This window comes from Rhinolophus hipposideros, assembly GCF_964194185.1.
Source record: "Rhinolophus hipposideros genome assembly, chromosome: 4".
NCBI lineage: Eukaryota > Metazoa > Chordata > Mammalia > Chiroptera > Rhinolophidae > Rhinolophus > Rhinolophus hipposideros.
Genome location: NC_138050.1, coordinates 30805022 through 30828785, shown reverse-complemented (window position 1 = coordinate 30828785; position 23764 = coordinate 30805022). Strand labels below are relative to the sequence as shown.

The 23764-nt window shown below is 35.3% G+C and overlaps 1 protein-coding gene across 4 annotated transcripts in view; it reads left to right on the top strand.

Moving 5' to 3' along the window:
- The first annotated feature begins 1302 nt into the window (after positions 1–1302).
- The window catches only part of SORBS2 (sorbin and SH3 domain containing 2), a 200903-nt gene continuing 178441 nt past the window's right edge, over positions 1303–23764 (top strand). For all 4 annotated transcript variants that reach the window (XM_081045425.1, XM_081045411.1, XM_081045407.1 and 1 more), the window contains exon 1: positions 1303–1876. The gene's annotated coding sequence lies outside the window, so the exon portion shown is untranslated. The remainder of the gene's footprint in view (positions 1877–23764) is intronic.

Sequence of the window (23764 nt, the reverse complement as noted above, 5' to 3'; positions counted from 1 at the left end):
AAAATAAAATAAAATAAAATAAAACTATAATTAAAAAAAAAAAAGAATAAATGATGAGGCTGAAGGCAAGTTCAGGAGTAGCAAACTCAAAATAACTAAAGGGAAGGTAAGTTAAATGAGAACAGGCACGCAGGCTTAAAATAATATGAAGTGGTGAGGAGTGTACCAAACGGAAGGGCCCTTTTCCAGCAGATATGCCAGCCCTGTGCTGGCTGGAACCTACCGAATGGGCATCTGGTTGGGAAGGGAAGGGAAAAGGGATTGTTATGCCAACATGGTAGGTAAATGCAATACTTACAAAATACTAAATCAATGACTTCTAGTGAACGAAGCCTCTATGTTGACAAGTCCAAAGTGTTAACACAACTTTCAAACAGCTTGCTAGAAACAATAATAAATGGACACTGTCTTGGAAATATGTCAAAAAGAATATTATTGGTGACACAGTATTAAAGAAAACATTAGGGAAAGTGTAAATGCTTAATGGTGTTAATTGTGGGAAATTCCCTGAAAAGGTTAATATTTAAGGAAGGTGGAATGTGATCCATCGTACTGAGGAAGTAAAACTATTCCTGCCTAGAAAGTAATGTTTAAATCAAAGGATTTTTTATTTGGTTTGGATTTTTTTTAAGTATTTTTAAATTGCAAATAAATTATAAATGAGCTAAAGAATAATTTTCTAAAATAGGAAACAATAGGAACTTTTTAAATTCTATTTTAAATTGTGTAATACAAAAAAGTATTAAAATAATTAGATAAATGAAATCCATAGGTAACGTCTTATTAAAATATCCCATCTAATTTGGTTATTTTGGCCACATATAATGAATCATAGTGCTTTGTTTCCATTAAGTGGCTACAAGATTATCACTTAAAACAAAAAGTATAACTGCCTACATTTGCCAATCTCCTATAGGCTCATTCTACATGAAGGTAGAAACTTTTTTGACAATGATTCCAATTATTGTCTCTACAGTGGTTTGCATGTTGTTCACCTGAATAGACCCAAATCTATCTATTGAGAAAGGCTTCCCTTTCTTGATTCCTCATGTAGCACTGGCTCGTGTAACATAACTTCCTCTTGAAAGCTGAAAACTCAGCACTCACTGGTATTATTGGTGAAATATTTAGAAAGATAACAGAAGCTACCCTCCTCACAACCTGATGAGTTTGATGAAAAGAAATTATCAAGCTGTGTCCATGCGCTGCACATGACCAGCCATGCTTGCTGTCTACAGGCTGTCTGTTGGTTGTTGCTATGACTACGAAAAGCCAGTGGAACCCAATGAGCTGTCTGCAGCCGTGCTGAGAGGACCAGCCATTTTACTTATGGAAAACAGTGTAGCATATTCTGCTGAGCTTTACCCTGGAAGAAGCATTTTTTAAAAATTTATTCAAAGAGGAGAGAAGGGATGGGCCTGTTAGTCTACAATTATTACAGCCAAGTGTGCTTGCAAGCTGCCATTTGGACAGGCTGTTGACTGCTGTTCCTATTAGCTGATTTGAGAAAGTGGAATGCAGGGCGATAATGCTGCATATCTGCTATCAGACAGCAGAAAGGTTTTTGTCTTGGGAAGGCAAACCTTCCGTGCAGTATTACCTCAGCAGCTCTCTAGCTTCTTACCCTGAAAACTAGTGACCCAAAAAGGAGGGTGTCACAGTCTGCAAACACGGGTCCTGTGCATGGCTGTTGCATATGAGCAGCAGGTCTGAAGAAGCAGGTGTGTGCTCGGATGGGCACTGGACTGTAACCCAGGCGGACGCTCTCAGGTTTACCTGCTTCCTGTTAACAGATTGTTGGCTCAGAGAGCATCTGCCTGCACGCTGAGGCTGTGGGTGAGAAGGAGGTCCCTGTGTAGCCCCGTGACTGACAGAGGTAAGCTTCTTTTTTGCCTTTTTTAAAACACAACATAACAATAACTCAGAGCAAAACTTAACCTAAAACATTTATATTTGTTGTGTTACCTAATTTACCAAGGAAGTACACACACACACACACACACACACACACACACACACACACTTCCACAAAATAGTGTCCAATACATAGAGTTGTTTCAGTGAGTTTAGGTTCTAGAAATCCTATTATTTAAAAAGAATTACTAATATTCCTTGGGGTTTAATGTAAATATTTGCTGTTTTAACAAACCATGATGGTTTGTCATTGTGGATCATCTTCATTACCAACAAGCTTCCTCCTTTACGAACAATGGATTCTTTTGTTAACTCCACATTGACGTATAGTAAAAGAAACGCATTGAAAATCAGTGGCTTGAAAATTATGAAGCACTTATTTTTAAGCCTCATAATTGATGTACTGTAATGCTTCACACACCACTGTATACATTTAAACTAAGGAATTCCGTTTCCTATGTAGATCATAATAGCCAGTGGATTTTGCACTTGCTTCTTCTGAAGTCAGAGTCTGGGTGTGCGATTTGATTGAGTGGGGGGTAGTTGCGAAGCAAAACATGTAGGTATTAGAAGCAGCTCACACATCCTTTCTGAGTATCATGCACGCCATGCTAACCCAGAGCACAACACACCCATTGTACTCTCCCGGCTCGGACTCCAACGAAAGAAAGGAAGTGAAATCTCCACAGTGAATTCAAGCACAGCTACAGTATGTGGTGGTAAAAACTTCTCTTATTGCACAATTTTTCTCACAAGCAGATAGGTTTCAGAGATAGAGAGTGAAACCAAAAATGCCATACACCTCTTACAAATGCAGTATACTAATATTTGCAGCGGATGTTTGCTGGCAGTTGCTATATGATAATAGGACAAACTTTGAACTGCAATAGGAATTGCCCCTTAGTGAGTATTTCTTTGATTTATAGTCTCTCAGGAACAAAGCAATTACTGTGGGTTGAAATTGGTCATTCAAATCAAAATCCTTAGTTAGGAAATGACCAAATAATGATGAAAGGCTATTTCGGCAGCATTTCAGCTTAACCTAAATCAATTCTACGGTTGGTCCACCAGAAACATCAGATCGCTTACATTGCTCAGAAAATATTTAAGGAAAAATATTTTGTTGAAAACGTTGAATAAAAACCTCTACTAAAGGTTGAATCTACCAGGAAATATAAAATAAATAGTAAATGGCAAATCCCAGATTTACTTCTAGAATATATATTTCTGTTTGTCACCTTTTCCCAAAATATGAGTGACACGGGAGTCACTCTTTAAGTTTAAGTGTAATACAGTTTTCATTGCTACATACGAGCATGTATTACAGTTTCACAGATATAGCAATATGCCCTCAGATACAAGAATTATATACCATAGGGAGAATATTTTTCAAAACTTCTGTTCTAAATACCACCAATATTCAAGACATAAAAATACAGACCAAGTAATCTCAGTCTAGAGAATCATATCCAAACGTTTAATTATGAGAACAAATAGGAAAATGTCTATTTGTGTGTGAGAGACAGCGTATGGGATAACATGGTAAAGTGAAAGCATTATAATTCACTTTTGTTTCACTTTCCAAAAAACAGCTAAATGAACAGACTTAGTTTTGAGTCAACTTTTATAAATAAAAATATCAGCCAAGGAAATAATTCTGCTATAGCAAAATGACAGGTAATAAAAGTCTCTCTCCAATTTAATTCCCTTCAGAGCTTTACACTGCAAAAGGAGTTCTCAGAGTTCTCTTGCTGCAAGGACCTGCAGCAAGAAACCGATTTTGTATTGGCTTTTCTTGGGGAGTTTTAGAAGAACAGGGTGAGGAAATACCTAAGGCACACCTGCCTACCATGTCCTGTTGCCTTTGTGTTAGGACCATGTGCAACAGGAGCCTTAGCCCAGGAGAGACGCACAAACTTTATACCTGTGTTATTTTTTCTACATTAATAACCTTTTCAGGTGATATGCTGTGAAAGTTTAGCATTTTAAGTCCACTTGTGCACCACACATCAACATAGTTATTAATTCAACAACTTTGAGACTCAGATGCAAAAATATAACCCCTAAAGTTCAAGACTTTGCATCTTGGCTTTTCTTTATTTATGTACCCTTATTTTCTGCCATTTTCTAACTTACCTACTAGCAATATCAAATACTATGTAATTTCCCAAACGCACTACACCAAACTTCTGCAAAGACTCCTTATAGATTTTTTTTTCTAAATCTCCCCCAGTAGCCACCTGTCATACATGCTTCACAATCCAGCTACATAGTATGTCTCCCCAGACAATTCCTCACCTTCCTTTTTGGCTACATCTGTATCTTATATCTACAGTTCTGTCCACTGCACCATATTACATTTGTCTCTGCTCACAGGCTTCCAGAGATTTATTGATCTCTATGCGTACTAGAACTTGGCATTCAGATGTTTTACTGGTAACCTCGGACTTCACTATTTTCTTACTAGTTACTGTAAATATAAGCTTGATCTTGAAATAGAAGTCCTATTATCTATACTGCCTTTTATCAGAGAAACTCGAAACATTTAAAAACAGCAATGAGGCTTACATTTTCCTGATTTGAAAATATGGCTTTGGGGACACAATTTAATACAAACTATAAATGTCCAATAATATATCAGAATCGTCAGAGGGAAAAGTTTGTAACAAATCAGTTTTAGATAAAATAGCTCGAAAGCTTTAGTATCTAGAAGGAGCTCTTTTTCTATTTACTAGTATAAAATTTGCAAGGGAAAATAAGTATAGTACGTATCCCTATTAGAAATTTGTTCTGAAATCAGACCATTTAAAATTAATGTTGAATTGATGATATTAATAGCTGATTATAACAGTACTTAGGGAATTCTTTTTCATGCTGAGGGGAGAAGAAGGTAGAGCTCATGAACTGGAAAGAAACCAATAATTGAAATAATGTCTACAATCATAGAATCTTTTAATTTTCCTAAATAAACCTGAAAGGTTACTGGCAATGACTAGTTACATTATACTTCCCTATAGCTTGAGTTCCTGCTAATAACTCTTGATACAGACATACTTTTGGTTACAGAGACTTCCCACCATTTTTCCGTGTTAGATGGCATGATTATTATTTTTTAAATATGCCTTAATTTTTATAAACTTTTTTTGGAAAAATTGCCACAATGTTGTAATCAGAAATAAGAATGGATCCTTTGTCTCTAAGATATTCATGTTGAAAGCAAGAGTTGTAATTAATATTATTATCTTTTTATACATAAAATAACAAAGATTAGGAAGTTTAAAATATCCAAATGTTTGGAATTATAAAGCAAAATATTTAGGAAATCACTTAAATTCATATTTCTAGACATTTTCACATTATATTCTGGCATTGAATTATATAATAAAAATAAGATAAACAGTAACTCTTAATTATCATGCTGTCTTTTAAAGGTTTGTTTTGGCTATCTTTTAGGTGATTTTAATGTATAGCATGCTAATTAAATAATAGCTAAAGTTGAAATTGGTTCTATACATCTTAAAGACTAATCATGTTTAATCAGTTATTTTAAATTATATATAGTAATTAGATTTAGAGAAACATGACTTTATAGTACTTCTGCATCATTTTTACTATTTTATATTTTAAGTAAGTTGAAATATTTTAAAGGCCTTAATTACATGTAACTATATTTGATATTCAAATGAAATGAGTATGCTCTTGTTGTTTTATAATGAATTATTGTAATATATGATTGTATTAGATAGTTTTCTACAAGTTCCTCAAACTAATAATTTAATAATGGATATGTCCCTTAAATTCTAAACTATCACTGTAAAAAATTATAGGAGATTTTCAAAATGTCTTTACATCATATCTGCAAAAAGTTAAGACATATGCACTTAGTTATAAGGAAACACATAACTACTGAGTTCTAAACAGTGTCAGATGAGAACTCTCATTCCAGCTTAAGCTCAATTAAGATGACCTTATTTGAATACATGATACAGAATCACCAAAGGCAGGTTTTTATGTTGAGTTTTGGCAGCATGACATAGCTACACAGAACTATATTATACTTTACTGTCTCCTAGTCTGCAAAGTTGAAATGTACTACTTTACCAAGTAGGAATTTTAGCCAAAAAAAACAGTGAAGCATAGGTCCGACATTAACTCTGCACCTTTAAAAAGCATTATTTGAGCAAAAAGTCCAGAAAGCTTTCACTTTTCCTGAATTTAACCAAAGGTCTTCAAATTTTTTTTTTCTACCTCAAAGAAAACCCCCAAATCTAGCAGTAGTCTCATTACATTTCTTAATTTATTTTTATATCCATGTTATAATTTAAGAAAATTTTATTTTTAATACAAAACATTATTTTAAAATTCCAGTGATATTTGGGTATTGTATTTGTACTGTTGCCTATTTTCTTTAATTTTTTAACTTAACCTAGGTATTCAATTCTTTTTTTGAGGTGTTTTCTCAATAGTTGGTGTAAATTGCATATCAAACATTTTCTGATAATGAATGCTATCCTCTGCTTTGAGTAGGAAAGTTAGTCCAATCAATGTAGAAATAATTCTTATTTTCAGTTTTTTCTTAGTAAAATTTTTCAGGAATAGATGAACGTGAGAGGCCGTGTAAAACCTCTGAGTTTCCAAACCTTCTGATGTTCTATTCAATCCAACATCCTTTAGAGATTAATGTGGTTTTAAGGATCAGCCATAAGTAGTCCAAAAGCTATAGCAAAAATAGGCTTCTAACCAAGAGCTGCACCACTTGTAAAAATCCTGAGAGTATAAACAAGGATAGGCATAAAGCACGTTTTTATAAATGCACAGAAAAAAATATGCACATGAGACATTCTAAGACCATTAGCCATGTTGGAGAAAACGCGTTAGTATAAATGTTTGTTCTGCCCTCCTCTAAAACACTGAAGGCCCTACATCTACTTCTAGTCAGGGGTAGGTAGCTTCTTCAGAGATATTTGGTCCTCTATGAAGGTGACCATGTGTAGAGACAGCAGCCCCATTGATAAAAAGAAAGATGCTTAGACTTCTGATTGTGGAGAACCATCTACTACCTATTGACAAATCAGGTACTTCTGCTTCTTTGAATAGAGCTAATATCAGATCTGAAAGCCTCAGAAGATCTTCCTACACTTTACACTATTAACCAAAAAAGTTTTAAAAAGTTACTCTTGGCTGCTTAAAAGTGAGCTATTTTGTAGATTATCGAGATGCCTTCACATCTAATGGTTTGAAATCTCTGTACTAAAGTTAACAAAGGAAAAGAGATTAGATAATAACTTGAGCTATTCTTGCGCTAACGTTGTCATCTGGGGAACAGTTTGAGCACTTTCTAAAACAGGTACACTTAATCTGTCCCATATATTATTGCAGTATAGTAAATACTGTATTGTGTCCTGAGGGGATAAATAACTTTTAAAAGTACCTGTCTCTCAAAATCTAGATTTGGACATTTATATAGCATAGCATGACTAGTAGTGAAGATTAAAACTTTATAACCACTTAGTTGTTCTGGAACAGTGTGAATAGACTTGTGTTTGTTATACCTGGAGCACAGGCTTGAATCAGTTTTTAAAAAGGGAGGTCATGAGGGTGGCAAGGGCAAGAGGACAGGAAAAGTTACAGGTTGCTTGAGCAGAAAGTAACAAGGAAAACTCAGCTTGCTTTAGATAGCATCTGGAGTACTGTAGGCACTCAGCAAACAAATCAATATACCAGGGGTGCCAAAAAATGGACACAAATGGATACTTTGGTCCACATTGCTCAAGCAGTAGTTCATAATTAGAAGTGTCTGGACACTGATGGTAACCACTTTGAGCACCTCCTGTAATTGCAGAAGTCAAACATGACTTATATTTATCTTTTGTTGTTGGTATATATTGAGTGTTACAATTTTAATATAGTTTTCCTTTCTTAAAATGTGTATACATTTTCTTTTGGCACCCTCTGTTAAGTAGTCAGTCAGTATCTGTTGAATGAATAAGTGGCTCTCAGCAACCAGTTCTTCCACTGGCATTGTGCTAATGTTAACAAATTAACTAGAAGATAAAGCTTGAACGTGGAGAGAAAAATGATAATTTACAAGTTTTTCTGACGTTTTTGAAATTATAAAACAGAGAAGAAAAAAGAGGAAACTTTTAGAAACAGTTATTTTAAAAATAAAATACAGTCTTCTTGGTGAGAAACACTGTATTTTAATAATGATATAAAACACGAATATAGCCTGAAGCTTAAATAAAGCTCAAATGTAACGCGTCATTTAATGAATAATTCAAAAACCAAGAAAATTTGATTTTTACTTTTAACTTTCTTAAAACTTCTGGTTACAGTCACATTCATCAAGCAATGGCAATATGATCAATACTAAAGAGTTAATTTAAAAAAAATAAGAATAAGACAGAAAAGTTTAAACCTAGATTTACAAAATTTAAGATTTTTAAAAAAGTTTTTAGAATATAGTCAAACAGCGAATTCAGGATAGAAAAAGGTATCAGTCTGGTAGATTTTCAATTTAAATACTGAAAGAGCAGAAAAACCTTACATAGTCAATCAAAATATCTGCTTCTGATTAAACTCAATAAAACAATAAAGATCTAAATAATTAGAGTTCAATAAACTACAGGAAAAAATTATTCAATTTCTTCAATCCAAAAGATATTGGTAATAGCAAATTATGTAGAGTTTACTCTTTCTAGCTACTATCCCAAAAGCTTTACATATATTAACTTTTAATAAAGGATCTAGGAAATCACAAAACTTTTAAGGACATTTTAACTGGAATTTTCCAGAAGTATTACATGTGATCTTAAATTATTTCCAAGGGAGATTAATAAACATCACATTTAATTGCTCCTTCTTAGATGCTGTCATTTTAATAAAGATTTTTTTTATGTGTCTAATCTTTGCATATGAAGATGAACTCCATGATAGAATAGAGCAATGGTGTTCTATTTCTGTTTTTACCCTTATCATCTTGCCACGTGAATGGCTGAGAGTAAATGAGGAATAGCTGGATGATTAGTCCACATAGGTTGTTGTATCAAATATCAACAAATAAAATTTATACCAAGAAAAAGAGATGGAGTCAAAGTAATATAAACTGTATGTGATTCTGTATAACCCTCATCATGAGAAAATTAATACTGTCCACACATGCTTAAATGTTTGTTTGTTTTGTTATGGTTTTTAAATTGTTTTTGGTTAATATGCTTTTTACATAAAACACTAAGCTAAATATCAGAGTAATCCTTCTAAAATAATCAGACTTCCTCAACAGAGGAAATCATGACAACCAAAAATTATGTGGCTCATTTGAATCACTGCAGACTTTTACCCCAGAATTTAATATCCTGAACAACTTAACTGTATGTTAGTTATCTCTAACAATCAAGAAAGCAATAAAATTGTAGAAAAGCATAATTATCTCCTCTACCAGAAAAACTGTTATTCTTTTGTTGAAAATATATCTGTTTTGGGAAAAGGGTCTTTTTAGGGCAATAATTCAGATCAGATGACTAGTAATATATCCTGAATTCTTTGACACTGACTTTATTTAGAAACATAATTTTTATATGACTAGTGGTCTGAAAGCTGATTATATCACTGACTTCCTTTCTACCCTAGATTTAATTTTGTAAGACTAACATAACTGGTTGATTTATATAATAATGTGACTTTTTTCTTGAATTAAAAAAAATCTTCCTTCTGAAGTGCACAGTGTTTTTAATATCTTTTAGATTAAATTTTAGATTTGTTGAATGCAGAGGGGCATTCCATCACCCTTATTATATAAATAAAAGCAAATGACAATGCAAATAACAATCTAGTTTAATTTGAAAATCACCTTCCTTTTGGCCCAATGTCCCAAATGTCCTTTCAGTGCCTCAGATTGACAGTTCTCTGGTAAAATAATTTAACTTGACCTATATTATGTGGTATATTAACACATCATAATCATATTGCACCCTAAACTTTTGCTTCCTTTGGAATGAATTGGGAAAACATGCTCTCAAATCTCTGGTTCACTCTTTTTGGCACTAGTATTCAACTTTGCAACTGTCAAGAACTAAAAGATTATGATCGTAAAATTAAGTTTCCCAGGGAATGTTCCATTCATGAACTGCCTTGTTCCCAGATTCCTCCGTCATTTTATTATATCCTCTTCTATCCCAGCCTCTGAGAAAAGGTGCTGGGTTTGAGTGATTCAGATAAAGCCTGGGAGGTAAAGAGGACAGGAGATTAACATTTAGGTTATAGAAGAACCGTGGTCCTCCATTGGATGGTGTCATTCAACCATTTTGAGTTCAGTAGAAATTAGGAAAAGTGTTTGACTTGAAATTCATATGTTCTGATTTCCAACCAAAACTAAAATATTTTTCAGAAATCTGTATGTTAGCTATCTAATGCATCTCAGAGAGTGAGAGAATTTTATGTAGCCATCAAAACAGAATGGCCCCTTATTGATTGATATTGAGAAATGTTACTTCCCAAAAGGTCAGATTATTATTGGTGAGTGTGTTCTTTCGGGAAATAAAATCAGAATTTCATCAGGCAACTGTAATGCCAGGTGACAAATGATTCTATGACTATCATCAAACTATATTTGTAAATACATTAGAGCCATGAGTTCATAACTGCCAAGTGGCCAAGAATATCTGGAGTCACCCTTTCCTGTAGCTGGGCTTGACCATATGCTGACGAGTTCTCTAACTGTCCTTTTTCCAGACTTTTGAAGATCATCATCTCAATTCTTGGTATGTTAATATAAGTTAGCTGGTCACATCCTTTCCAATTTTATCTGATAGCTCTGTGATTGCTAAGTGAGTAGGTAGGAACAGGTCCCTCGGCCTTTCTAGACCTCTATTTCGCTACCTATAGAACAGAGATAATAGCACTCACCTCTGAGGATTGTCATTAGGATTAAAGGACATGATAGTATCAGAACCAGGCTCATGCTAAATAGTTTGGATTGATTCTTCAGAAGCAAAGAGAACCATTGGAATTTATTTAAGTGGGGAAAAGTAATGCTCATGTTTGTATGTTAAAAAGATATAACTGGTAGCATGATATCAAATTAAATGAAGACAGCAAGAAATTGGTATAGAGAGACAGTTTCAATATCTTAAGCATGAGAAAAAAACAGTCATGAACAAAAGTGGTGCGTCAGGGAGAAAAGAGTGAGGGATTTATTCAGTCAAGATTACTATGTGTCAGTCAGTCTCCTAAGTGTCTGGAATGCATCTAACACAGTGACTGTCAAAGTCTTAAAAATAGGTGATTCTAATTCAGTGTGTATTTGCATTAATAGAGGTGTGTGACATGCAGAGGATCCACTCCGCTTGTGGAGGAACTCCTGACGCATCGCTGAGGAAATGTTTGGGGGCCAAAGACTATGTGGGTGTTCATATTAGAATGTGCTCAACCCACCATGACTGAGGAACAGCATGTGCTAAAAGCACAGAAGCAAGAGGGACATGTTCTAAGGACTGAGAGACATTAGGTATGGTTGGAATGCGAGATGCCAATATGGAGAGATAGAAAGTCAAATTGGACAAGCAGACCAGAGCCAGATTGTGGTATAATCGTGCTACATTCAGTTAGATGAGAAGGCACAGAAAGAGTTCAGACAGGAAAGTGAAATAAAAAGGAAAAGTGAGATTTCCATTACAAAACATCTATACTGGGAAAGAGTACGACTGAGGTGGGATAAGACTAAACATAAGGATTTCACATAGAAGAAGAGTACAAACTACAGGAAGAAAGGTGGAAAGCCTCAGCTAGGACAGGACAATAGGTCTGGAGAGAAAGTGCTGGAATCAAGAGAAATTATGAAGATAAAATCAAAAGTACTTAGCACTCAATTAGGGATGGAAACAAGAGTATAATTTGATTACCAGGTTTCTGTTGTGGGAATATAAGACATGGAAAAAGCGTGTTTGAGGGAGAAGATAGTGAAATTGGTTCAAGACCTTTTGAGGTGGAGATGCAAGAGGGATATATATAGATGGAATAGTTCAAAGCATGGTTCTAAAAAGAGAGGGGTCTAGACCAACAGAAATAACATTTAAGCTGAAAATTCAAGCCACATATATAATTTTAAATTTTCTAGTAGCCACATTGAAGAAGGTAAAAAGAGAGATGACATCAGTTTTGTAATGTATTTTATATAGCCAAATATTCCCAAATATTATGATTTCAGTAAGTAATCAATATAAAAATAGTAACGACTTATTGTGTGTGTGTGTGTGTGTGTGTGTAGTGTTTGGTTTTTTTTATTTTTTTTATTTTTTTTTATTTTTATTAGTTTCAGGTGTACAAGACAAGGTAATACTTAGACGTTCATCATTTATATAGTGTTTGTTTTATACTTACAACATCTCAATTCAAACTAGACACATTTCAAGTGCTCAAGAACCATATCTGGCTGGTGACACCATATTGAACAATAGACCTCTAGACCTTCAGAGCCTGTGCAAATGTATGTTTCAAAGTGACCAGACTAAAAGTCTCCTGTGAAAGTGTAAAGAAAGCTTATGGGGGTCAGGGGGAGGATAAAGACAGCTCGTACAGTGGCAGGAGATGCAGAAGAATCACTGCAACTGCCCATGACCTGATCTGTGTTTTAAGGATGTGGGATGTGGGATGTGGGTTGGAGTTTCAGAAATTTTGGGACACTTTGATTATCTATGTTGAACTTGTATACAACCAGTAACTGCTATATTATATGCAGAGCCCAGTGCAGATGAAAATGCAATACCCCTTATTCAAAAATTATTAATAATTTTAAGATGATGACCACAGAGGATGAAACCCAGTACCTGGCCCTTCCCAGCATAGGATCAGTTGCCAATGCTCATGTCACAGGCCTATGAAGCCCACCCTAAACATAACTTGATTTTATGTGTTATATGTGAACACTCTTGCCTCTTGTGAATCAAAGTTGATGTACTTAATAACACGATTGATGAGTTTGAGCGACTGTGGGATACCATTATCATTCCAGGCAGCCACTCTTCCTGGTAAGAGGAAAAGCGACTTCTCCTCAGGCTGGGGTGCTTGGGATGCATGAATCCCATTATACCCTTCGCACACACCCCACACTGGCAGGCCCTCCGTTATGCTAGAATGTCATCAGCCTGATTCCTGCATCATGTCTGAATCTCCAACCTGTTAGGGATCTGGCAGCTCCTCCTAGAATATCCTTTCCCACGCCTTGCCACGGTAAGAGAGCATCGCAACATGGGAGTCAGAAGACTGAACCTCCTCAAAGGATGGGGGAAGGAGCACTGGCCCAAGCGAACATAACATGGAATTCCCTCATGTGAGCAAAACAGCTAGAGGGGCTGGGGCGGGCTGTGTTTCTGCAGCTCTAGTTCCAGGCCAATGTTTGAAAATGCAATATTAGGATTTTCATATTTATGGCTTTCTGTGAATGGAACTGCCCCTACCTTAACAATGTAAATCTAATGATCAATTTCAGACTTTCCCTACAGTACATTATATGTGAAAGTAGGGATCTATCTGCCTCATTGAATAGCACCAAGCACCTAGATGGCCCCAGATACTGATAAATGTTAGTGTGCCCCCTACAGCCCCTTGCTCTAATCTAGTCTCTGCCTTCCTCCTCCTCCATCTTTCTCTTCATTCTCCTTTCCCTGACCTGTCTCCCCAACCTAATATCATTTCTTTCCGTGATTATCATAGAAACGCAACTTATAGTTGAAAGTGACATTTATTTATTTAGTAAACAATTCTGTTCTTTATTCTCAGTTGCTTAGTTTCAAAAGTCAGTAAATATGACTAGTTTTTTCTTTTGAATTAAGTACTTTTTAATGTTTTGATATCTTATAACTGATTTTCCCTTTGTATGTGCTTCGGCCAAGACAGTTTCCTCCAATTCTGCATGAAAGTCCCTCTGATTTTTCAGGAAAGGAGGGAGCAAGCCTGCGGGACCTGTAAAGTAAGGCCCAGTAGTGGATCTGGCCTTCATGGGCATGGGACTTAAAATCTTTCAACTACAGATTTGGTACCTGCAGAAGGAGGATAGTATGCCTAGATCATAGGACCATTAGTTCCATTATATGAAATAATTCATGCAGCGTTCATGTAACAGTGCCTAACACATAATACATAACATATGTAACTGGCTCTCAATAAATAACATTCAAAAAACATCTCCTGGGATGGGGATCTCCCAGACATCTTGACAAATCAAACTTGACGAGGCCCAGAGCAAAAGCTACATAAAAATAAAAATTAATTTACACAATCGATAACTAATAAAATTTAAAACTTCTTAATATAAAAAAAAAACACCGCCAGGCTTTCACTGATCACATAGTTCTTAAACTTGAAGTTTAACTTCAAACTCAAAGAAACTTCTAAGAGTCTAACAACACACTTCTGTATCTTGTGACCTTAACTGAATAATATCAGACTAAGGCCAACTAATCTTTGGGTCATAAATTACACAGGGTATTAACTGCAAACATGACATTAGGGTAGAATAGGGGAGATCACTATTTCTAAAGGTTCTAATTGCAAAGAATAGCCATCGTGCCATTAACTATGCCTATGGAGAAGAATTTTAATTAATCCTGCAGTCCTAAAGTACTTGCTTAAGAATGCCTTCTACGATCTTTTCCCAATAGATTTATCTACTTAATTGTGTTTTTCTGGGGCTGATCTAAAATTAATCATGTCACGTGGGGTTGAGCTTTGTGATCTACAAGGTTAGTTAGGAATGTAAAATAACAGTAAGCATCCTTATAAATAATAATAATAGCTACAATTCATTGAGTGCATACTGTTTCAGGCAGCTTGCCAAATTCTTCAAATACCTCTCATTGACTACTCACAAAAACACTCTGATGAGGGTATTCTTCTCATTTTACAGAAGAGGAAACAAGCTCTCAGAAGTTAAACAGCTTGCACAGGATCACACTGTGAGGAAGGTAGGCTTCAGCTTGGGTCGGCCACATTCCAAACCCTGCACTCCAACATTTTTCTAAACTGCCAATTTGTGGGAACTACAGATCAGCCAAAAGACAATGTTATAACTCGTATTTTATCATTCTCTCTATAGTTTTGTTTTCGGCTCTATGGAAACATTTATTTGGAAGAGCACACCAAGTTTCTTTATTCTCAAAGACCAGAAATAGCACAACAATAAAAAGAAGTCGGGAGGAACAAAAACAATCTAGGTGGTCAATAGGTTTTTCTTTGAGATGAGATAGTAATGATTCTTTTTTCCTTCTTTTCACTTGTCCATATTTTGTAAACCTACTTAAAGTTATGAAATTTTCAAAATAAGGAGGTTCATATAGCTGAGGACCAAAGCACATTTGTGTGGCACCAATCATGTTTACACATTTAATTATAATGTACACTGCTAAGCGATAGAAATTAAAAAGAAAACAAGCAAAAATCCTTAGATATAAATATTTCATCAATTCCTTTTTATTGTTATAACTTCCCTCCACTTTAATTTGGGAGGTTATTCGAAAGATATACCACTGGAAAATTGATCACTGCCAACTTGCTTTTCTGTGGTCAGTGTCAGTGGGCCTGTTTACCAGCAGAAATAGTTTTACCTCGGATTAAGAATGATTAGTTCTACTTTGGAACCAAATACAGTTCAATTGGAGTTCGAAAAGTATTAAAAGTCTTGTGGCGATGTACATGCCAAACAATTTCCCTTTGTTAACTAGCACTCTGACCTAAAAAATAAAGTGGCCCCTCTGAGAGCATGTATTTTGGGGAAAAAACAATCTTATTTTCTTCACATTTTTAAAAGACTGCCTAGTATGATAGATAGCAAATCTGAGCACTGATGTTTGCATTAAATTCCATTTCACGGGTATGTCTTAACACACCACGTGAAAGAGATCACCCAAGGTATTTAAAATAAGAAAAATAAGAAAAAAATTTCAAAAGATCATCCTCAAAGTATTCCCTGTTCAGTATACATTATATGGCCTGCCTTTGTTCATCCATCATTCAGTTTTCCTTGGCATGAGGTAAGCTTTTATTATGAGTGAGGCACTACACTATATGAACAAAACAGAAGTTCTTGCCATCATGGAGCTTATACTCTCCAGGTCAATTTATATTTTGTATATGAGGCCAAATTGCCCAAATAAACATATGAGCCTGTATAAAGAAAATATATGATCATATGTAACGTGGAAAAGTATTTTTCTCAAATATTTACTGTATTCATAAATGTTTTCCCTCTTTTTTATTCTTATGTGGTAAATTTATGCATACTATTGGATGATAATAAAATGTGGTATGTGGCAAAAGTGTACTCATTCTAATTTAGACAGATGTACTTCTTAAGTTGAATTGAAAATTAGCATACATTTCAGAATTAGTACTGTTAACCTAAAAATAAAAGACCATTCAAAGTAAGGCAAGAAACGTTTGTTTGAGATAAAAAATAAAAATAACTATTCAGAAACCACTGATTCAGACATAAACCCAAATAGCAGAATTAAGAGACAAAAGCAAGGGATATTTATGAGAAAGGGAAGGGGAACAATTACCATGTTTCCCCGAAAATAGGACTTAACCAGAAAACAAGCCCTAGCAGATTTTTCAGGATGACATCCCCTGAACATAAGCCCTAATACATCTTTTGGAGCACAACTAAATGTAAGACCCGGTCTTATTTTCGGGGAAACATGGTATATTAATAGAAGGCATTCCTACAGGTGCAGATAAGCTAGCATAGTTATGCTAATTCTAAACAATGTTTTTAATTTTCAGTCCTGTATTAATCAGTTGGGTACGCAAAATACCTGCTTTCTTGTTATCTTTGCAAACAGTTCTTTGGGACACAAGGCTACTTTAGGCCCAGTCCAAAGGTTATTTTGCCTGTTTTAAAATTCCAAAGGTTTGAATCACAGTACCTGCAAGGCAGTTCCTCTGGCATGGCAGCTCTGACTCTATTTTAAAGTTTCATACACACACACACACACACACACACACACACACACACACAGTGTGCCAAAAAATGGATACATATTTTAAGAAAGGAAAAAAACTGTATTAAAATTATAATACTCAATATATACCAATAATAGAACATTTTTTTGGCACCCCCAGTACACACACACACACACACACACACACACAAACACGAGTTTGGACAATTAAGTTCACAAACTCATCTTAGAAAAAGTGCTACATACCTCGTTGCTGAATATCACTATGGTCACCTTTGAAGTACTCCCCATGGGAAGCTATGCACTGACATCAAGTGCCTAGTCCACCCTTCAAAGCAATTTTGGAACTCTTTTTCTGGACTGGCCGTCAGAGCTGTGGTCATACTGAATGATGTCCTGAATGTCATCAAAATGTCCTCCTTTCAATATTTCTTTTATCTTTGGGTAAAGAAAGAAGTCATTGGGGGCCAGATCAGGTGAGTAAGGAGGGTGTTCCAATACAGTTATTTGTTTACTGGCTAAAAACTCCCTCACAGACAGTGCTATGTGAGCTGGTGCATTGTCATGCGCAAGAGCCACAAATTGTTGGCAAAAAGTTCAGGTCGTCTAACTTTTTCACGCAGCCTTTTCAGCACTTCCAAAGAGTAAACTTAGTTAACTAGTTGTCCAAAAAAATAGGTTATCAACAAAAGGATATCAAAAAAAGGTTAGCAATAGCATTGCAACAAGTTCGCAAACTTAATTGTTAAACTGCGTGCGCGTGTGCATGTGTGTGTTTAGAGTACTTAGAAATACTTTTAAAGTTGTTTATGAAAAATGCCATTTTAATAAGCATCATTACCAGCAGCACATTTCTGTGCTCTTAAAAGCACATTGATTTTTTTTTTTATTTCTTTTCCCCCATACTCATGCTTTTCAACTCAATGTTCAAATTTTTCAGAGGACAGAAATATGGACTATATATAACCAAGAAAGGCCAAAATCAGCCTTTCTTTCATTTATGTGACATAGAAGACAAAAGCAATTTCAATGATACAGAATCAATGCTCAGTTAACAAAAGTGGCTCATTTCAGAAAAATGTGAGCAGGGAATCTTGAGTTGTGCCCTAAATTAATAAAGTCAGTTGTTAAGTGATAAATTTAGTTTTGAATATTTATTTGTGAAATGAGAAATGCTTTCTACCAGCCTTAGGGACTATTATAAGAATAAAGAAGTTAGCATTCTTGACATTAAAATATTGAAGTTTATTTTATATGAAGAGACCATCTAAAAGTGTGGCTGTGCAAATAAATGGAGTAAAATATGAGTTTATAGATTTCTTGGCTCTTCTGAGGTGGAAACCAATTTTAGAGTCACTCAGCTACTCAGGTATCTTGTAATAATTCCTGACAGTTTATAGTCCTTATCTATTTGGACAAAGCCATTAGCACATATCCAACAGATGAAATGACAAAGATACATTTATTTTTCTTGTAGAGCCACAGTGATTATCATGTAAGTGAGAATCGGGACTGTTTTAGTTTAAATGTGTCTTTGTATGTGAGTCTGAACACTAATCAGTATGTGTTAATAGACTGATTTCCTTACCTCATTGTTATTGTGTTTTACATGTTATCCCAATGCTAGTTCCTCTCAGAACAAAGTTAACATAACCACTGAAGCAGTGAATAGAGATAAGTAATAAGAAATAAGACCCCATGTCCCCTATCTCCTCGAAGTCTGTGAAACTAGAGTTATGTTTCATCAGCTTAAAATTAGTAAGGACCATTTAAAAACCTTTTCATCACAGTAGAGATATTGTTTCTCATTGAAACAGAAATGGCCGACACAGCCCATGAGAAACTGCTCACTGTGATTTAGAAACAGTGCAACAGTTTACATGTATTTATATGCGTAGGAAGAAACTGCAAGTTCAAAACTAACTTCCAGATGCACAAAGACAGTGAGAAGATGGTTAAGAAGCAAGTAGAGCAGCAAAATTACATAACTGTTCCTAACTTTGTATGTTTCGAGAATTATTTAACATGTGAAAGGGAGTTTAATGAAATATTGCATTAAAAATCAAGACGACTTATGTTATGTCTCTTAAATGATTCCATTGTAAGAAACTAATGTATGCTGAAGGCACCACGCAAATTTATCCTTTTAAAAACAAAACTACGGATGAGTTTGTAGAATAAAATTATGACTTTATTTGATAAATTATATTTATGTAATTTATTATATGATAAATGTATTATAAATAGGGTTATATTTATAATACAACTTATATAATTTATATATTTTCTAATTATATAATATGTAAATTATAATTATAAATGTAACTTATAACTGATAGGATAAATTACATTTTGACACATAAAATTATTATGACTTTACTTTGAATAATTTTTGCATGAATATCTTTGTATTTCACTCAAATCCAGATAAGATGAGCTATAATGAATGACAATGACAATGAGTTCTCTAAGGAGACATTTAAGAGTAAAAAGAAGGCAGTACCATTTCCTCTGAACAGTGAAAGTATCTAACAATCCTCTCAAGGCAGTACAGAATTAAGCTTTAAAAATGGAACTTACGCTGATTTTTAGGGGGAGAAAAAAAAGAGCAATATTATGTTCACTGAAAGAATAAAAATCATCACAACAAAGATGACCTAACCTGGTCCAGAGCTGTCAGTCCAACAGCCCAAAGCATAATGGGCACCCACAGCCCGGGGTGCGCTCTGAAGCCTGGAGTCTTGACACACCAGCTCATGTTCTTCGGTTTATAGGTTGTGGTGTTTGTTACTACTCGAAATTTCCAGCACCTTTGTGCTTACCCAAAATAGAATGTGGTGCACAAGTTCAGTTTGGAGTCTGAAAGGACTGTTCAAATGTGCGCAAGTCTTTTTCAAAAGAGGCCAAGTGGATAGATCTTAATCAGTAACACGAAAACAGAGTTCGCGTTACAGCATGGTAGAGCCATAGCAATTTATAGCTCAGGTTTGGCCACAAGTGATGGGCACCATTTCTTAAAGCCTTTCCAATTTCTTCTTCTCTTACCCAACGTTGTATGTGCAAATTTAAAGGTGACCTGAATTTAGTCCTCTTTATCTGTCTTTGCAGGTAGGATTCATTACAGGGTATAATTGTAACTTAACGAATAAGTGCACCCTAATATAATGTTATAAAATAATCTCAGCTGCAGGTTTCTATTTTGTAGCAGTGTTTTACTAAACAAGCTTTGCACTGATAAAAAAAAATTTATCACTGAGAATTATCTCATTTATTCAGCCATTTTTCTAATTATCCTAAATGGTGCTATTCTCCGCTGATGATTAATTCCAAGATCACTTTTTTCTATTGAAGTGTCTGGCATTCCTCAATTAAAATGTATCTAATATAGAACTTTAAAGTTCTGAATTTTTCTTATTTTCTCTTTAGGATATAGTGTATTAATTTTCCCCCCACTGAATCCCTTCTCACTAAAATTATTGTGAATCTCGTCTCTACTGTTCATGTCTATTTTCTTTTCTCTCTAAAAACCTCTCTTTGTTGCAGTTGAAGCCATCACCTGATACTTAAATGAGTCTACTATTGTGGGTAGCATTAACCTCTAATTTAGTTCATCAGGGGTTTGAATAATGGGTCTCTATCAAAGCTGTTCCCAAGCAAAAGAAAGTAGCACTCGGGGCTGGAGTAACTAGTGCTGGTGGTACAGAGTGACAGGACCCAGTGGGAATTCTTCCCCACCTCAGATCTAGAACATGCTGTCCTGCTCTTTAGGCCTTTTCACCCCCACTAGGACAATGTTTTTCAGACCCTGGTCCTAAAGATGGCTTTCCTATAAAGTGATCCTCCACACCCCAATTTTTAAATGTAAAGGAGATGAGTAGGTAGGTTTTGTAATGTTCCTCCCAGCTACGATTCGAGGTTCAATGAAAGGCAAGAAGTCTGGGAAGCCAAAATCGCTGCTGAAAGTCTCCAGACTGCCATATCGGAGAAATGCTGGAGACAGGGACCTAGGGTAGAACTAGTCCATAACGCATGCCCCTCTAGGCTCAGGGTCACTACATTTAGGCATAAAACCTATGAATCCCCAAGGTGAAGACACTCAGTGTGTGGAGGACAGAATGAGGGAGGTGGTGGGGTGGGTGTTGGAGGGATAGGGGAGAAATCTGAAGACCTGAGTTTTATGTTAAAAAAAAAACCAACTCCTGGGATTATAGTAGAAATCAAAGTTAACATAAATTATAGATCTAAAGTCATTTACTATATTTCTACAAAGCAAGAAAATATAGGTGATATATAGAAATAGCCCCATTTAAAGATACTATTTATAATCCCCTCAGGCAGTGTAATGATCACCATGACAACTTTTCTCTGTCCCCTACAGCTTATCTTACCCTTCTAAATATGTTGTGTGAGGAAAATGTCTTTTATTTACTTTTTACTTAAATCTATTCCTCAGAACATCAGTTCAACTTGTCAATGCCTGTCTCTCTCAGTTATTTTCACTTAAATGAGTCAAGCCTTCTATGCATTTTTGTGGTTGTTTTAGTTTTCCATTCAGGGTATCCCTGCGTCGTTCGATATACATTCATTCAGAATGTTCTAGAGACCAGATGCTGTGCTAGGAACTGGTTATACTTGTGCTCTTAAAGGGAGTCCTGCCCTGAAGGAGCCTACAGCCTAGTAAGAAAAGACAGGTAAATAGCAGCCAGGATACATTAAATCCTTTTCTGCAGCAGGCACTTAACTGAGTTACTGATTTTCACAGTTTCATTTAATCCTCTCAAAGGCTCCCCAAAAGGTAGGTTGTATTATCTGCATTTTATAGATGAGAAAAATCAAGGCTCAGGCACACTAAGTAACTTACCCAAAGTGACAGGGCTTGCCACTGGGGAAGCTGTGAGGTCAGCTCTGCCTTGATTCCTTTCCCCTGCAATGTAATCATTGCTAGTATAATAAACACATACTCATATTTCAATTATTATTCATTATAACTGTAGTTAATGGATAGACGTTAATGTGTGTTTGTAACAAAGATGAATAGGATTACAACTGCTCCTCCCACCTGCTAAGGGGACTTACAAGGACTTACAGAGTCAATTCTCTGCTTCTTCCAGGTTTTTCCTTTTAATGCCAATATCTTTCCTCTGCAAACTTTTACTCAGCAAATAAGTTAATGATAATGTTGTTCTTTAAAGAAACTGTTATGTCAACCATAGATCAAGTCATTAGCTCAGATGGAAATTTCCTTAAACCAGTTGTTTGACAATTCTATGAACTCTTGTTTGAAATTAAAATTTAAAAAACCCATAAAACTCTGAACGTGAGCTATCTGAAATAAAGTATAAGGAAGTTAAATTCATTATCTAGGTGTGAACAATTCATTTCATTTTCCCCATCGACAAAGTAAAAGTACATTTACTTGTGAAGATCAATGAATATATTTGCAAAGAAATTTTTTCTACCTGATTTTTTTTGTAAGTACTAATGATTACTGAGTGCCAGCTGTGGTTTTCCATGCATTACCTTCTTCAGCTCTCTTAATGATGCTCTAAGGTAATTAATGATATCCCTACTTTTCAGATGAGGGAACTGAACTCAGAGGTCATGCCCCAATCAAGGAGCTAATAAGGGGCAGAACCAGAAAATTAACTAAGGACTATTTATTTTCTAAACCCATGCTTTCAACTACATACGTTGTCCATCATTGAGATAATGATGATAACACAACAATTTAACCAACACTTAGGAGTGCCTATTGCATATCGGGCACTGTTTAAAGAGTTTTTCGTATATTAACTCATTCAATCCTCATAACAATCATGAGTCAAGTACTGCCATGTTCTTAGTTTGTTAATAAGAAAACTGAAGCACAAGGAGATTCGAGTAGCCACCTTGTGGGAAGCAGTGGAGTCAGATTCCACAGTGGCAGACGGCCTCCAGAACCTAGCTGTCAATCATTATGCTCTTGGCAAATACAGATAGAAAGACAAACTATGTGTCTGCCTCTTATAAAATGGAATGTGTTGTGATTTAGATTCATTTCTTCAATGTGTAGTACTTAATCTAGTACAGAAGCCATGAGACAAGAATGCTTAAAATAATTTCCACATTTGTATGGGTATCTTTCATTTTGTTTAAAACTGGAAAACTATTGGCGTCCTACTCCAACATACCTTTACCTCAATTATGACTGAGAGCATTCACTATTTTAAGAAATCATAAGTGGAAATCGTAAAGGTTATTTAATATTTAAATTCAATACATTGTTAGCCTTGAATATCTTTTCAAAGTCGCCTTTTTTCTAACACGGACAAATTCCATCATTCAATTTAGATTTTAAAAGCTCAGTAAACTACATTGAACTGACCATGTTCAAAGTTTTCTGAACAATGCTCTGGCAATGAACCCTGAGAACAGGATAAACAGTGGGTTCCTGTTTTGTGTTTCCTGTAGGTTATTACTATGTTTTTATTTCTCTTGATATTACTAATCATTAAAATGTTAGTTTTAGGAAGAAAAGAGCCAACTACTTTACTATATTTAGAGTCAAAAATATCCAAATGATGTAGCTCCTAGGACTTCAAACATAATGGCTCTGTTTCTCATGGCAATTTTCACTCCATTAGAAAATGATAACAGGCCTGAAACTGAATGTCACAACTGTTGTAAGGGCTAGATATCAATGTCCAGGAGTTCTTTCAAAACTTCTGAAACTATTTTTTTACATGAAATCTTAATAGCAGGCCTAATGGCTATCTCTCAGCCAGCCCACTGTAATAAAGTTGTTCTTAGAGGATTGTGTCAACTCAGTTTCCAGCTTCAAGGAACAGATTACCGCAGGACAACCATTTAACAAGGGGAAAGCTTCATTTACCTCAAACAATGAGAAGCCCCGAGTG